The sequence below is a fragment of the Microcaecilia unicolor genome, chromosome 3, assembly GCF_901765095.1.
Source record: "Microcaecilia unicolor chromosome 3, aMicUni1.1, whole genome shotgun sequence".
Taxonomy (NCBI): Eukaryota; Metazoa; Chordata; class Amphibia; order Gymnophiona; family Siphonopidae; genus Microcaecilia; species Microcaecilia unicolor.
This window is the reverse complement of record NC_044033.1, coordinates 385679352-385695061: the sequence shown is the minus strand read 5'-3', so window position 1 is coordinate 385695061 and position 15710 is coordinate 385679352. Positions and strand designations below refer to the sequence as shown.

At 43.8% G+C, this 15710-nt stretch overlaps 1 protein-coding gene across 4 annotated transcripts in view; it reads left to right on the top strand.

The window, feature by feature from the left end:
- Positions 1-7830: 7830 nt before the first annotated feature.
- Positions 7831-15710, top strand: part of PBK (PDZ binding kinase) — a 103442-nt gene continuing 95562 nt past the window's right edge. Inside the window, exon 1 of one of the 4 annotated variants that reach the window (XM_030195546.1) lies at positions 7831-7871. The gene's annotated coding sequence lies outside the window, so the exon portion shown is untranslated. The other 3 variants (XM_030195544.1, XM_030195547.1, XM_030195548.1) reach the window with 3 other exon arrangements.

The window sequence follows — 15710 nt, the reverse complement described above, 5'->3', positions numbered from 1 at the left end:
ACAAGCCCAAGTATGATTTTTATTTTTTTGTCATTTACCCCCTCTCTTGTTCTCCCTCAGTGGTCTCTGCTACTCCCTTCTCCCCAAACAGTACACAACGGCTGTAGAGGGGTTATTAGTTGGAAGCCTTTGCAGTTGAAGTCACACTGGAAACAGTGTTTTGGTGCTAGTTTATTAACAGAAAAGACTGCAACAGAATATTGTGTGAATTCAGTGCCCTAAAGGTATAAATCAGTGCAAGACTACATTCACAGCCGAGGCAAGGTCCAAGTCAAAATACACAGTAATCCTTCTTGGCACTGTACTGAGACTCATACAGCTTCTGGCCTCCTAGTCTTCTAAATACCAGATATGCCTACTCAGGTGTCCCGTTATTTAAAAGGTCCATAAAAATATAAAGCCAAGTGGGGGAATGTAGCAATAATAGTAGAAATAAATCCCAGTGCTGTCAAAAGCTCTTATTGAACCTTTTTTACTTATTAACCTTTTTATATATATGTATACAAAAAAAACTTTATACTTTTTTTTACATTTTTTTCAAAATCACAACACACTTCTTCATCCCCTCATATTATATCAAAGCTATACAAGTATCTAGGAGAGCAAAACAGAGATCCTTCTCTAGGATTTTCTTCTGTGAACTGTAGGGGTATTTTCTTTCTCTCTCACCTTTGCTGGTCTTTTATAACAAACTAGTAAAAAAGGCCCGTTTCTGGTTCTAATGAAACGGGCGCTAGCAAGGTTTTCCACTGAGTGTGTATGTTTGAGAGAGTGTGAGAGTGACTGTGTGAAAGAGAGAGAGAGAGTGAATGTGCAAGTGTGTGTGTGTGACAGAGTGAGGGTGGTTGCGACTGTGTCTGTGAGAGTGGGTGTATGTGAGAGTGAGTGTGTATGTGAGACAGTGAGTGTCCTCCCCTCTCTCCCCTCTCATGTCTCAGGACCCCCTCCCCTTTGGTTTGAGGATTTCCTTCCCCCCCTCTGTGTTCTTGGGGACCCCCCTTCCTTCCTCTCTGGTCTTAGGGAATCCCCTTTCCCCCTGTCTGGTCTTAGGGACCCCCCTCTCTGTTATTTGGGACCTCCTCCTCTCCCCTCTCCATAGTTTACCTTTCAAGTTGTAATGTGCCCCCTTTCCTTCCTTTCCTCCCTCCCTCCCAGTTTCAGGGTTCGTCTGATTCCCCTTTCTTTTGTAGCAGCAGCAGCTCCTATGTTTGTTTGGTTTTTTTTTGAGTGTACTGGAATGACGCTTGCGTATTGGAGTGGAAACTGAGATTAACCAAAGGGCTTCCTTGCTTAGTGTGGTGTTGCGTGGCTCTCTTCCACTCTTGTGGGTTATACTCCTGAGGCATGTCATAGGTTTGTTTGGTGGCAGCGCTGGAGTCTGACCTAGTGCTCTTTCCCTCCCCCCGTTGCGAGTCACCAGTGGACCCTGTCCGTGACCCCCGGCCTGAGCCCTCATCTGCCGGCGCCCTCTCTCTTTTTCCTGTCCGTGACTCCTTCCGTTTTTGCGGATGGGTGGGGGGGGGGGGGGGGGTTGTCTCTGAGGGGTCTCTTTCTGGAGGTCCGTTTCTCTTGTTCCACCCTGGATTCGTTTAGGCATTGCTGCGCCCACGATGTCATCACGTTTGACGCGTGGGCGGGGCAGGCTGGTTGAAAATAAAATGCAGCCTCGTTTAGATGCCCTACTGTTGTCGCTGTGCGTCGGGGGGGGGGGTGTGGAACTGGCGATTGGCTGAGTGTCATAGCCCCGCCTTCCACGTCATCACATTGTGACGCGAGGGTGGGGCAGACACTCATGGGATCTTGCAACTACAAATTTACATTTAGAATGTTGGGGTTGTGAATTATGTGTGGATGGGGCGTGGCTGAGGGCGGGTCTATGAATGAGAGTGAGTGGTGCTGACAGCCTAGAAGACTACAGGGCTTCAGTGTTTCCCTGCCACACAGTGCGGTTCAGAACGTTGGAGGTGAGAATTATTTATATAGATATGGATTTTACGGCCTGTGCCCTTAATTACATCTGTAACTAACCAAGCCTGAACCATTCTTTTATAACCAATATGGATTCTACAGTCTGTGCCCTGATTACATCTGTAACCATCAGAAACCAGTTTTTCACAAGGAAAATTACTGCTGGGCATACCATGATGACTTCATCCAAGGACATGTTGTTTACTGCAAACTAGCCTCCAGTTATCTCCTGGAAAGAGTGGAGAAGCATACCTCATAGAGACAGATGGCTCAAGGAGTAAATGAGAATTAAGAGGGGGGTTTACACCCATCTGATAAGTTTCTTTGCTAATAACAAGGCCTCTCTTCAAGACCATGAATTCTGCTGGACAGAATTACACCATTTGTGATTGGTCCATAGTTATCATCTGACCCAGAAAGATGCCAATGTTGGACTGGAGAGGAGAGAAAGGAGAGAGACTGATTCCTAAACATCTGTGAACTGAATTCCTTGTCATAAGTTAACAAGGTCAGTTCCACAGCTACACTGAGGCCTTACCGAAATACTGTGTAATCAGTATACAGAGAAAAGACCTTGGATTTTATTCCTGGACTGAGATTGACTCACAGAGGCTTCTGTTAGAGTCTCAATGGTGGAATAAAATTCTTCATCCACTGAAAGTCTGCAATACGGACTGCAGGTGAGATAACAGGATATACTACCTATGGTTCATGGTTTGGTTAGTCTAGGCTTTTATCTGTAAAAGACTGGTTCATCTCTGGATTTGTGGTCAGTGAATTACTAGCTGCTAAGTGTCTGTTTTGCACAATTATTTGTTGTAATCTCGCATACAGAGTTATTTAGCTGATCAGATTTATTTATATATATCTATCTTGGTGATAATCTATTTTTGGTACAAGCTTATTTTTGTAACTTGCTTTGTAATTTGTCACATATATTGTTTATATTTATAATAAATAATAATTTATTCCATTTGTGTCATTGTTCCTTTCATTGGTATAGCTAGCTAGTTAGAGTCTAAGGGCCAATTAGGTACTGTCATATCCCTGAGCAAGCGAGTCCAGAATCTTTGCTTTTGTGTGATTATCTGATAAAGAAGTACTTAAAGAACAGAAGCATTTGTTTAGTATGTCCACCTTTTCCTCATCACTCTCCACATATTGATTCTCAGTAGCTTTGAGTCTCACTATTCCATTTCTATTGTTCCCCCTTTCCCCAATATACCTGAAAAAAGTTGTCACCTTTCTTTGTCTCTAACCATTTTTACTTCTGCTTGCACTTTTTCCAGCGGTATTTCTCTCTTCACTTCTTTGCAGTGGCGTTCCTAGGCTGCCTGACACCCGGGGCAGATCGCCGATGCGCCCCCCCCCCCAGCAAAATTACACTCTCTCCCCCCCGGGTGCATTTTTACCTGCTGGGGGGGGGGGGGGGGGGGAAGTAACCTGTTCCGCGCAGAGGGAGCAGCAGGGAGGGAACGAGCGGACTCGGCCAACAGGCGCGCGGCACCCCCCCAGCGGTGTGCACCCGGGGCGGACCGCCCCCTCTTGGTACGCCACTGCTTCTTTGAGTTTTATGCGGTATTCTATGTTCTTCTTTCTGAGTTCTTCTGTACATCATAAATGTCACCTGTTTTGCCTTTATTCTTTTTAGACACTTGTATGATGAACCATATAGGTTTCCTTTTCCTCTTGCTTTTGCTTACTTTTCCTACATAAAGATCCGTTGCCATTTTTATTGCTCATTTCAGCTTGGACCACTGACTTTCCGCTTCTCTTGTATCCTCCCATCCTGCTAGCTCTTTCCTCAGGTACTCCCTCATTTTACTAAAGTCAGCATGTTTGAAATCCAGGACTTTGAGTTTCGTGTGTCTACACTGCCCTTTAGCTTGTACATTGAACCATACGGTGTAATGATCACTACTGTCCAGGGGGGCATCCAATCAGATATTAGACACATTTTCCCCACTTATAAGCAGGAAATTCAGTATCACTTCTTCTCTGGTGGGTTCTGTCACCATTTGCCTGAGGAGAGCACTTTGAAAGGCATCCTCATCTCTCTATGTCTTTCAGATTCTGCATATGGAACACTCCAATCTGCATCCAGCAAGCTGAAATCTCTCAGCAGAAGCACCTCACCTTTCATTCCCAGCCTTTGGATATCTATATATAACTAGATCCTTGTCCACATTTTCCCTTTCAGGCTTATTTTTGAAAGAGAAAGGCGCCCATCTTTCGACACAAATCAGGAGATGGGCATCCTTCTCCCAGAGTCGCCCAAATTGGCATAATCGAAAGCCGATTTTGGGCATCCTCTTACTACTACTTATCATTTCTAAAGTGCTACTAGCCGTACACAGCACTGTACACTTGAACATGAAGAGACAGTCCCTGCTCGACAGAGCTTACAATCTAATTAGGACAGACAAACAGGACAAACAAGAGATACGGGAATATTAAAGTGAGGATGATAAAATAAGGGTTCTGACAAGTGAATAAGGGTTAGGAGTTAAAAACAACATCAAAAAGGTGGGCTTTTAGCTTAGATTTGAAGATGGCCAGAGATGGAGCTTGACGTACCGGCTCAGGAAGTCTATTCCAGGCATATGGTGCAGCAAGATAAAAGGAACAGAGTCTGGAGTTAGCAGTGGAGGAGAAGGGTTCAGATAAGAGAGATTTACCCAGTGAACGGAGGGGGGGGGGGGGGGTAAAAATAATATTTGATGACAGATGTTACATTGTATAAGTTTCATAGTAATGATACTGTTTATTTTGATCGGTTATCAATAAAAAGTATTGAAACATAAAAGCAAACCATTAGCACACAAAATAAAAATGCTCAGGACTAGTGGTCTCCATAGCCTGTAGAGTAGTTTTCCAAGTCGGTCCTGGGGTAGCTAGTCAGGTTTTCAGAATATCCAGAATGAATATGCATGAGACTGATTTGCATACACTGCCTCCATCGTAAGCAAATCTCTCATGCATATTCATTGTGGATACCTTGAAAACCTGACTAGGAAGGAGGTACTCCAGGACCAACTTGGGAAACACTGCTGTAGCGTCACCACACAAACAAAATCCACCTACTTGAAACAAAAAAGGTGTGAGCAAATCTAAATAAATAAAAGTGTCTGGCAATGGAAGGAGTGTGTGCTGTTCATGAGGTGATAATCACAATTTGAATATTTTTTGTATGGTGTAAGGGAAATATCTCCATTGCTGGGGAATATGGAGTTTGTGATACAGAACTGGAGGTGCAGGGTTTATATTGAGAGAATCCAGACTTCACTCCACACAGAAGAATTTGCTATCAATTGTAATGGTGGTTTTACCTGGTAGCTGAAACTAGGTGGAGGGGAGGATTTCTTTATAGACAGAAATCCATGGTATTGCTAATTTAAAAAACGAGTCGGTAGGAGGGGTGTGATGTGGTGGTGGGCATGATATGTGGAAATGTCACTTTGCCTTGTCCCTTTCTATATGTACTTTGCCCTCCAGTTGCCACCACAAATATTTCTGTCTAGAGATGCCATTGGTTAGCAAACTTTTGCCATGGTTTTGCATTTGTCCAAAGGGTTTCAGCGTGAGTGTTAACACGAATGAAAACCTTGAACGCAAACTGCATTAAAATGAATGCAAATGAAGTGATTAAGCTAAACTGCAGCATGCAAAACAAAAACAAAAAATGTTTTGAACATGCAGGGTCCAGGGCAGCGTAGAAGGCCAACTCAACCACCCTGTCTCGGATGCTGGCATTGGTCTGCCTCCCTCCTTCCCTGAACCTAAGAACCTCCACCTGGTGGTCTAGTGGCCCAATCCCCTCCCCTCCTCGATGACATGACCCCACACTCACAGTTCAGAATATTTCTCTGGTAGTCCAGTGGCCCCCATCCTACTACTACTACTATTTAAAATTTCTAGAGCGCTACCAGGGTTACGCAGCGCTGTACAAAAAACAAAGAAGGACAGTCCCTGCTCAAAGGAGCTACAATCTAAAGGACAAGAAGGACAAATGGACAAAGAGTGCAGACAATCAAAATTGGAACAGTCTAGATTACCTGGGTAGAGGTACAATGGTTAGGTTCCAAAAGCAATATTGAAGAGGTGGGCTTTGAGTAAGGATTTGAAGATGGATAGGGAGGGTGCTTGGCGTATGGGCTCAGTGAGTTTATTCCAGGCATAGGGTGAGGCGAGGCAGAAAGGGCGGAGCCTGGAGTTGGCGGTGGTGGAGAAGGGTACTGAGAGGAGGGATTTGCCCTGTGATCGGTCTGCATTGGTCTGCCTCCCTCCTTCCCTGAACCTAAGAACCTCCACCTGGTGGCCTAGTGGCCCAATCCCCTCCCCTCCCCTCCCCGATGACATGACCCCACACCCACAGTTCAGAATATTTCTCTGGTAGTCCAGTGTCCCCCATCCATGACCCCACACATGCCCTCACTGCAAACGTTTGCCCTGGTAGGCTAGTGGCCGACCATTCCTCTCCAAATAAAAAAATTAAATCCCTGGTGTCTAGTGGCACCCCCCACCCACCCGACTCCTTCTCTAGGTACCCCCACATCCCCTCCCAGTCATACCTTTACAGGAGGCAGGAGCAATGCCCACTTACTCTTGCCTCATCTTGAAAAATGGCAGCACCCTGCTCTGCCTGGTGTGTCCTGGAGATGCACCAGACAGGGCCTATCTGCCATATAAGGAAATTTGTTTGACTTAGGGGGTAGTTGGCTTGACAAAGTTTATTTTATTTTATTTTTTTGTTACATTTGTACCCCGCGCTTTCCCACTCATGGCAGGCTCAATGCGGCAGGCAATGGAGGGTTAAGTGACTTGCCCAGAGTCACAAGGAGCTGCCTGTGCTGGGAATCGAACTCAGTTCCTCAGTTGGGAAATACTGTTTTAAAGCCTTCATTTCTGTGCCGGCAGCGAGCAGTGACCTATACCTGCTGCTCGTGCCAGCCCTTAGCCTTCCCTGTGATGCAACTTCCTGTTTCTGCATAGGTGGGACCAGGTCAGAAGGAAGGCTCGGGGCCGGTGGAAGCAGCAGGTATGAATCGCTGCTTGCTGATGGCAAATAAATGAATGCTTTAAAAGGCAAGGAGGTTTGAGGGGGATGGTGAGTTGAGAGATGCCTAGTTGCTGGGGGGTAGGGTTCTTGGGTCCACCCACTTTGAGCTCAGGCCCACCCAAAATTGGGTGTCTGGCTATGCCCTTGGGTCAGGTGATGCACCAGACACCCAGGGAAAGTTTAGGTGGGATTTATTTACTGTCTGGGTCAGGGTGGAAGGGTGCACAAAGAGCTGTTGCAGACTGCCAATTTTTTTTTATGTCACCTTTCCTGTCAGTGCCTGAGCAAATCACCACTCACGCACTAACTGGAAAGGTGACATTTATCAATGAGCTGTGCATTACGCATACATGATATGTTGCAGTAGAGCTGAAGTTCTACTGTTAGGCTTGATGCATCTGCCCCTGAGCTACATAAGCAATAGCCAAGAAAGAGGGGAAGAAACCTATTGTCATGTAGCGATTACATTCGTTAGCCTAATGTCACAGTGATCATCTAAGCTACAAAACCCCCTTTTAAAAACCACTCAGGAAACTAGATCCCAAGTGCTGCACTTCCATCCAAACCTTCTCAATCCTCTCACTCAGTGGCACAGGATCACTTCACAAGATCACAGGCCTATCAATCAAACAGCTGCGGTATGGGGCTTGAAATCCGTGACGTCTCTCTAGCCTTCCAGTTCCCTTCGCTCGTTCGTTCCCTTTCATCAGTGTCCCGCCTTCTTCTGACGTCATTTCGGTGCGAGGGCGGGACTCTGATGAAAGGGAACGAACGTAGAAGGCTAGAGACGTCGTACGTCCGACGTGCAGCGCTTTCACACTGCGCAGCTGCTTCAACGACGGAGGTAAATTTAAATTCAAGATTTCAGGCCTGCAGGGCGGCGTGGGTAGTATCGAAGGCGGGGCTGCTGTAGGGGTCCAGTAGCTGAGGTAAGCATGGCGCGGCGGCGCCCCCCCCTGCCATGCTTGCCGGGTTGAGCCGGCCCTGCCTAGCTCTTTCTCTGGCAGGCCTTTTGCCGGACTTTATGCTGGAAGTCACCTATGGCGATAGTTCTGGTTTTGGCGCTTGGGCCTTTGATCCTCTCGGAGAGTCATGCTGGGGGTTCGCTCCCTTTGTTTGAACTGCTTGATGACCCTGGTTCTCGTTCTGGGGAGTGCCCTGGGCATAGTGAATCATACACCCGGTCCCAATCCCGCCAATTTCGGTATCAAAATTGGTACTATTAGTCTTAACAAAAGGGACCTCAAAACTTCCAGTAGGGATAAATACCAAAAGTATTGAAAAAAATGCACTACCATAAATGGGAGCGGGATAATATCATCGGTCTTTATAAAATAAAGAAAAAAAAATCAGCTTCAAAAACTCCTTAACCAGAAGAAAATCAGGTAATTAAAAAAGGAGGAGGAGGGTGACATGAATATAATGATCAAGAGGACTCCACAATCACTGCTCTATATTTGAAGTCGGTTTGTAGCTGAACCAGAGGCTGCACGAGATGACAGCCTTACATCAGCTGAACGGCAGACTCTGAGAAAGCTTCAAGTCTATTTTGAAGGGGCTGTTTTGTGTTTGTTTGTTTTCTGGGGGGGGGGGGGGTGGACTTTTGGTTGTTGAATGCAGTCTTCTATTTGGAGGGGTTCCTGCTTGCTTTTCATTTAGTCTAGTGACTTCAGGATTTACTTTGTTTTTGTTACTGGAGTGTGATTATTTACCTGACCCTAATTTGGAATGAAAATTATTTTTGAATCACCTGATTTTCTCCTGGTTCAGGAATTTATGCAGCTGATTCTTTTTTTTTTTTTTTTTTTCCCTTTTTTCTTTATTTTATAAGGACCAATGATGATATCCCGCTTCAATTTATGGTAGTGGATTTTTTCAGTACTTTTGGTATTTATCCCTACCGGGAGTTTTGAGATCCCTTTTGTTAATATTAATAGTGCTAATTTTTATACCAAAATTGGCGGGATTCGGTGTATGATTCACTATACAGTACTATGATATACTATGTTCAAACTTTTTTGTATAGCTTGTGTAGTATACTATTTACAACGTCAACACAGCGTAGGATATATGCAAAGATGGAACATAAAGATAGGTAAGACAGTAAGAGGAGTTAGAAAATAAGGTGACAAATTTAAAGAAAGATGCACATGAGGTCAGATGATTAAATGTTATCTCAGCTAGGTTAGGAGTGGGTAAACATGTCCTGCTGCAGTATGTACAGCCTGTGTCACTTCTTGTGTGTGAGACTAAGAAGTTAGTTACTTCTTCCATTAAAAGCCTGATTGAAGAGCCAAGCTTTCACCTGCTTCCTGAAATAGATAGTCTTGTGTTAAGTGAAGCTTTTCAGGGAGAGCATTCCAGAGTGTGGGGGCTACTCTGGAGAAGGCTCAATTGCAGGTATCACATCGTGTAATGTCTTTTGAGGAGGGTGTGTTTAAGGATACCTCTTGGGAGGACCTTAGTGTCCTTGGAGGTGTGTAGAGAGCATCCTGTTCTTCAAGTACTTGGGGCCATTTCCTTTAAGGGCTTTGAAGATCAGACAGAGAGTTTCAAATTTAGCCCTGTATTCTAGTAGCCAATGAAGATTTTACAAAAATGGTATGATGTGGTCACATCGCTTGCAACCTTCTATGAGTCTTGCTGCGGCATTCTAAATCAATTGGAGCTGGTGCAGACCCTTTGTAGTCAGATCATTGTAGAGTGAATTACAGTAATCCAGTCTAGGATTTTCTAGGATTATCTTCCTGGGCAACTTAAACCTACACTTGGAAAATAATGCAGACACCAATATCCACAACTTTAAATCATTCTTGAAGGACCGCAAACTAACTACATTCTCCGTGGGTGCAACTCATGAAAAAGGCCATACGTTAGACTTCGTGACTTCCTATCCTAATAGCGTGATCAGTTCATTCAAATGGAAGCCAGTACAGTGGTCTGACCACTTCCAACTGGATTTCACTGTTGCTATCTGTCTGTCAAGCTTACCCAGGCAGAAGTCCTCCAAACTCACCTCCACCAGAGGTAAAATCAAAAAGGTCGCTTTCTGGTCTGAGCTAACAGATTCTTTCACTACCTCATCTCCTCATGGTTCAATCAAATCTCGCAGGGATACCAAGGTGAAAGCCATACTAGACAAAATTGCTCCATTTACCACTTAAAAAGGTCAAGATGTCCAGAAATTCACCATGGTTTACAGAGGAACTAGTCATCCTAAAAAAAGGCATTGTCGACGACTTGAAAATCAATTGAGAAACAACAAAGATACTACTGATAAATCCAAATAGAAGTCAGCCTTCTGACACTAAAAAAAAAAGGTAGCTGATTCAGAACGTCTACTATAGCAGCCTAATAGGTCAAGATGACCTTGACAACAGAAAACTTTTCTCCTTATTTAAAAAAACTAGCTTCCGCTAATGATGATGAACATTCACAGAAAACATGTTCCACCGCCCAAGACCTAGCTGATCATTTTGCTAATAAGATTCTCCAAATTAGGTCTGAACTACCTAAAACTAATTCAGCAGAGAAAAATAGTTCAACCTGTAGTTCCACCTCTATCACCAGAGATTCTACAATCCAAGGACTCAAATCTGACTAAAACGGGGAATATTTTCAACCACTAACAGTTGAGCATGTAAGATCACTGCTGTTGAAATGCTCCTGAGCCAACTGCTCCCTGGGTCAGTGCCCAAAATACCTACTCAAATCCATCCCTATGGAAGCAGTAAACTGGTTACTCGTTGATCTCAATGAGCTGTTAAAAACTGGCTCTCTTCCTCCTGATATGGGCAAAATTGCTCTCATTCTGCTGTTGAAGGCAATTCGCCGATGCCATGCATGTGAAGAGGGAGTGCTGTTTGGAAATAACCACAGAGCCCACGGGAGATGACCTTTAATGGCAGTGGTGCCAGTGATGTCAGGTGTGGCGATGGAATTGGTGGATTGGGGTCTGCAAGTGAAGCAGCTGGGTCTGGAGGTGGTGCTGCTTTGACGGACATCACCACTGTTTTACCCAGATCAAATGCAGGATTAAGTGAAAGGGCTGCTGATCCTAATCCTAGTAGGGACCAGGGCAGAGAATTGCACCTAGGGAGAGGGGTCTTGGAGACAGGGAGGCTTGATGAGCAGAAGATTATCTCAAATTTGTCCTTCTAATACATGTTTTTTAAACTAAGATGCCTACCTGATGCCTTGGATAATAGTCTATTTCCTGGCTCCCAAACTTTGGGGGATCATTTGTCCAGTAAGAGGCTCAGGTGGGACTCAAAAAAGAATGTGGAGGAGTGGGTCTCAATCAGCACAATTGCTGGATTTCCTGGAGAATTCCCATGTGATAGTAGTGGAGGTCAGAGAAGTTTCTCCAAAGGAAAGGATACAACAGGTGTTACTGCCTAGCGATTTTTGTACGTTAAAAATGTTTGTGCTAAAACACAGTAAAATAACGTCATTCAAATGATAAAGTTAACAATGTGTCAGAATTTTTGCTGTCACGTTGACAAATTTTCTTCAAGTGCTGATCTTCCAGTTCTTGAGATGATATGCAGTCTGTATCGCCTTTGCTGCGAAACCTTGTTCAGTGTTTGAATTCTCATTTTGTCTGCTACCGACACCTTGCCTATGATTGCCATTCTGATCTGAAATGCTTAAATTCTGTAAATTTATATTATCAAGTATAAATTATTCAAATTTCACTGTGATGACATTAAGCTGGTACCCCGTTTTTTTTTTTTCAAACAATGGTAGTTGTACAGTAGAAACATTTTTGAACATGTGAAAATTGTAGTCTTGCAAAAAAGTCTGTAACCTTGCCATATTTAAAGATAATCTCATTCCACTCGGCATATAAACATAGATAGTGACAACAAATACAGCTGTGAAATTAGCATTGAAATTCCAAGCGGTTTCTGAGAAAACAGCAAAAAACTCTAGGGGGTTTAATTTTTTTTTTTTGCCTCTCTCTGTAGATCATTAGATCCTTAATTTTTCCATCTTTTAAGGGCACCCGGTATTTAGACTTGGAAGCAACTTTTATTTTTCAAGTAGTGTAACTTTAGAATAATCTGCCTAATGTTCTGAAATGCAATTAATCCTATATCTCTTTTTGGAAATGTTCAAAAAACTCACGTTTCAAAAATATGTATATGTTTAATAACAATTAGTAATTGAATTTTGAGCCTTTATACGTCTCATGAGTGTGACTGTTTTTACATTACTTTTATGTGAGCCACTTTGGACATTTGTAGGGAGTAAGCAGTTGATAAATACTGAGATTAGATTACACCTGGAAGAGCCCAAGGTTTCTGGAAGACTGACTGCAAGGGGCAATTCAGTTCTGCCAGGGAAATGTTTTGAGAAACTAATAAGTACCAACTGGGAAATTGGTGGCATCTCAAAAGTGTTGGTTGGGATAGTCATTTCAAGGTAGGTGGAGAGAAGGAGATCCTAAGAGCACTAGAGGTGCTGGGGGATTTCACTGAGTTTTTGGAGACCCTTTAACAGTAGTTTCTGGAACTCATACACAAAGGCTATGCCCTTAAGTTTGTTTGCTACCTTTACAGTATTTTGTGGAGTCTCACTGCTAGTTACCTTTTAAGGTGGAGGCTGTCATGTTGACCTGGAAAGACTGCTTCATCTAGAGGCAGTGTTTCTTGCACAGGAGTGGGACTAGGAATGTATTCAATTTACTTTTGTAGTCCCCAGGAAGCAGTCCTATTTTATATTTGAATCAGGTCAACAATGCTCTGTGGGTACCATGCTTTCTAATGGAGACCTTGCAGTTGGTTATGGTGGCTGTGTCTTGGGGGTAGTACAGTGCAATCCGCTTAAGTGCAAGGGTCTGGGACCAAAGAAATGCATGCAGTTAACCAGAGCATGCACTTAACTGTTGTGACCCAAAGAAGCTTGACATCTGATAAACATATGTACAGTACTGTTTATTATTATATGTACAGTCTCAGTTAACTGACATTAGGCTTTACTTGAAGTAATCAGTTATAGTCCTCTGTACACTCTTGGGTCTGTGAGTTCCATAGACTATATCTGCCAGATGGTAAAAACTGTCATAGCACTGACATCCTGTGGCCTCCAGATAGGCCCGCACGGTGTTGAGACTCTCCAGCGCTCTTGCAAAAGTGACAGGAGGAGGTTGTTCAATTTCATCAGCATGTGCCTCGCTGCTCATTTCTTCATCTGTTCCATCATCAGCCGTTGTTGCCTGTGTGAATGAGCATATCTCGACATCAGTGCTGTCTTCAGCTGTTTGTAGATTACAATCAACAGCTACATAGCGATGGAACTCCTGTTCAGTAAAACCAGCTGGGATGTCAATAACCACTTCATCTGACGAGTTTGCAACAGCTGCACCTGTTTCGTCCCTCTACACGTCCTTAACAAAGCTTGCCCGCTTGTAGCAGTTCACAATGGTTGCCTGTATAACATGATTCCAGGCTTCTTTCTGCATATGTAGGGAATCCAACAGTGATAGATTACGAGCCAGTTCAACAACAGGCTTATCAACACCAGAGGCACAGCTGCAGCAATCTCTAAGTAACTACGGAGGCTGTTCAGGCACAAACCACAGAGCAGGCAGAAAGCACAGTGAAACACAGGCTTCCCACACCCAGGTGTAGTGTAGTGAAGCAATTAGAGTCATGCTGGAAGCAGCCAGCACACACAGAGAGAGAAAGCTAACCCAGGCAACACCCACAGGTGCAGTATAGTGAAGCAATTAGTGTCATGCTGCTGGATGCAGCCAGCACAGAGAGCCAGAGCTAGCTCAAAGGACAGACAGAAGAAACAGGAGCCAGCTAGGAAGCTGACCCCCAGGAACAAGGTAAGTCTGAGGGTGGTCACGGCCACAGACGTGACACCGAAGAAGACCATTTTCTACCTCCTCAGCTTTTCCCGCCCGTTTTCGTTTCCGTTGTGGATTTGTATTGTTTTGCCAGTCTTTCAGAAGCTGGTCTTTCTGCTTCCAGACACGTGAAATTTGACTGGGATTGACACCATATTCTTTAGCAATAGATGCTTGACTTTGTTTTCTAATTTTTTAAGAACTTCTATTCGTTCAGCCAGTGTTAAAGTCTTACAGTTCCGCCGCGACGACGACCCCGGTGTACGCCCTAACAACATTCTTTCATTTATTCTGCCTGTGGCAGTTAAAGAGGCAGTAAATTTGAAATCTCGTTGGTTGTCATGCGCCAATCGGCTTCCATATTCCATGCGCGCGCTTATGCGGAGTTTTTCGTGCTATAGAAATGCTAAGTAGTAGTAGTAGTGCAGAGGAGCGGTCTTGGAGCATGCATATAAGCGAATCTTGCGCTTATCAGTGGTGCGCTAAACCGGAGTTTGTCCCCATAGAAATTGATGGCGCCAAAAACGGACCGAAGTACGGCATGCAGTTAAACAGAGCATGCGCTTATCCGACGTGCACCTAAATCGAGTGCACTGAATTTGATCTCTAGATTTCAGAGGCATAGTTGCACGTTCACATTCATGTGACCACCAGAAGTACTTGTGCTTTGCAGTCTTAAGGAATCATTTTCAGTTCTGAGTGCTCCTACCTGAGTTGGCCATGGTTCAGAAGTACTGTGGAAACAAGGAGAATAGGAAACCGCCTCTATGGGAACACAAAGGCAATAAAACAAATTAGAGGATACAAGAGTAGCAGCTCAGGGAGTATATGCGAAAAAATCCCACACAGGTAATTGTCCAGGAGAAAACCTTTATTTGCACCAGTATGGACCCAACATTGCTGCTCTCAGGGAATGGTAAGACAAAATGGTGCTGAAAAAGCCGCAGTGTGTCATGGAGTCTCAACAGAACACCACATCAAAAAGCATTTTGTTGAGACTCCATGACACATTGTGGCTTTTTCAGCACCCATCTACATTTGACTACTGATTTCCAATATCCATCAGTGTCTCTACGATCCCTGAGAACACAGTCCCATGTCTGGTCCATACTGGTGCAAATAAAGGTTTTCCCCTGGACAATTACCTGTGTGATTTTTTTTTTTCCTGCATATACTTCCAGAGCTGCTAATCTTGTTGTCTCCTCTTCTTTGTTTTACTGCCTCAGAAGTACTGTGTACAGTTCTGGAGATCGCACCTTCAAAATGATGTAAACAGGATAGAGTCGGTCTAGAGGGCGGCTACTAAAATGGTAAGTGGTCTTTGTCATAAAGCATATGGAGAAAGACTTAAAGATCTCAATATGTTTACTTTGAAAGAAAAGTGCTAGAGGCAAGATATGAGTTAGTTATATACCTCTGTGGCATACTTGCACAGGGATGCAAGATTTTCAATTGAAAGAAAGCTCTGGAATGAGGGGGCATAAGATAAAGGGGAAAGACTGAGGAGTAATCTAAGGAAATATATTTCTTAATGAAAAGGGTGGTAGAAGTGAGGAACAGCCCTGGTGGAGGTGGTAGAGACAAAAACAATATCTGAATTCAAGAAAACATGGGTAGAGAGGTGTGGTAGCTGTGTTAGTCCACTTTTTTAAAGGTAATCAGTAGAAATAAAACATGGAAAAGAAAATAAGATGATACCTTTTTTATTGGACATAACTTAATACATTTCTTGATTAGCTTTCGAGGGTTGCCCTTCAGATCGGAAATAAGCAAATGTTGGTAGATGACAGTATGTATAAGTGAAACATCAAAGCATTTTATTGA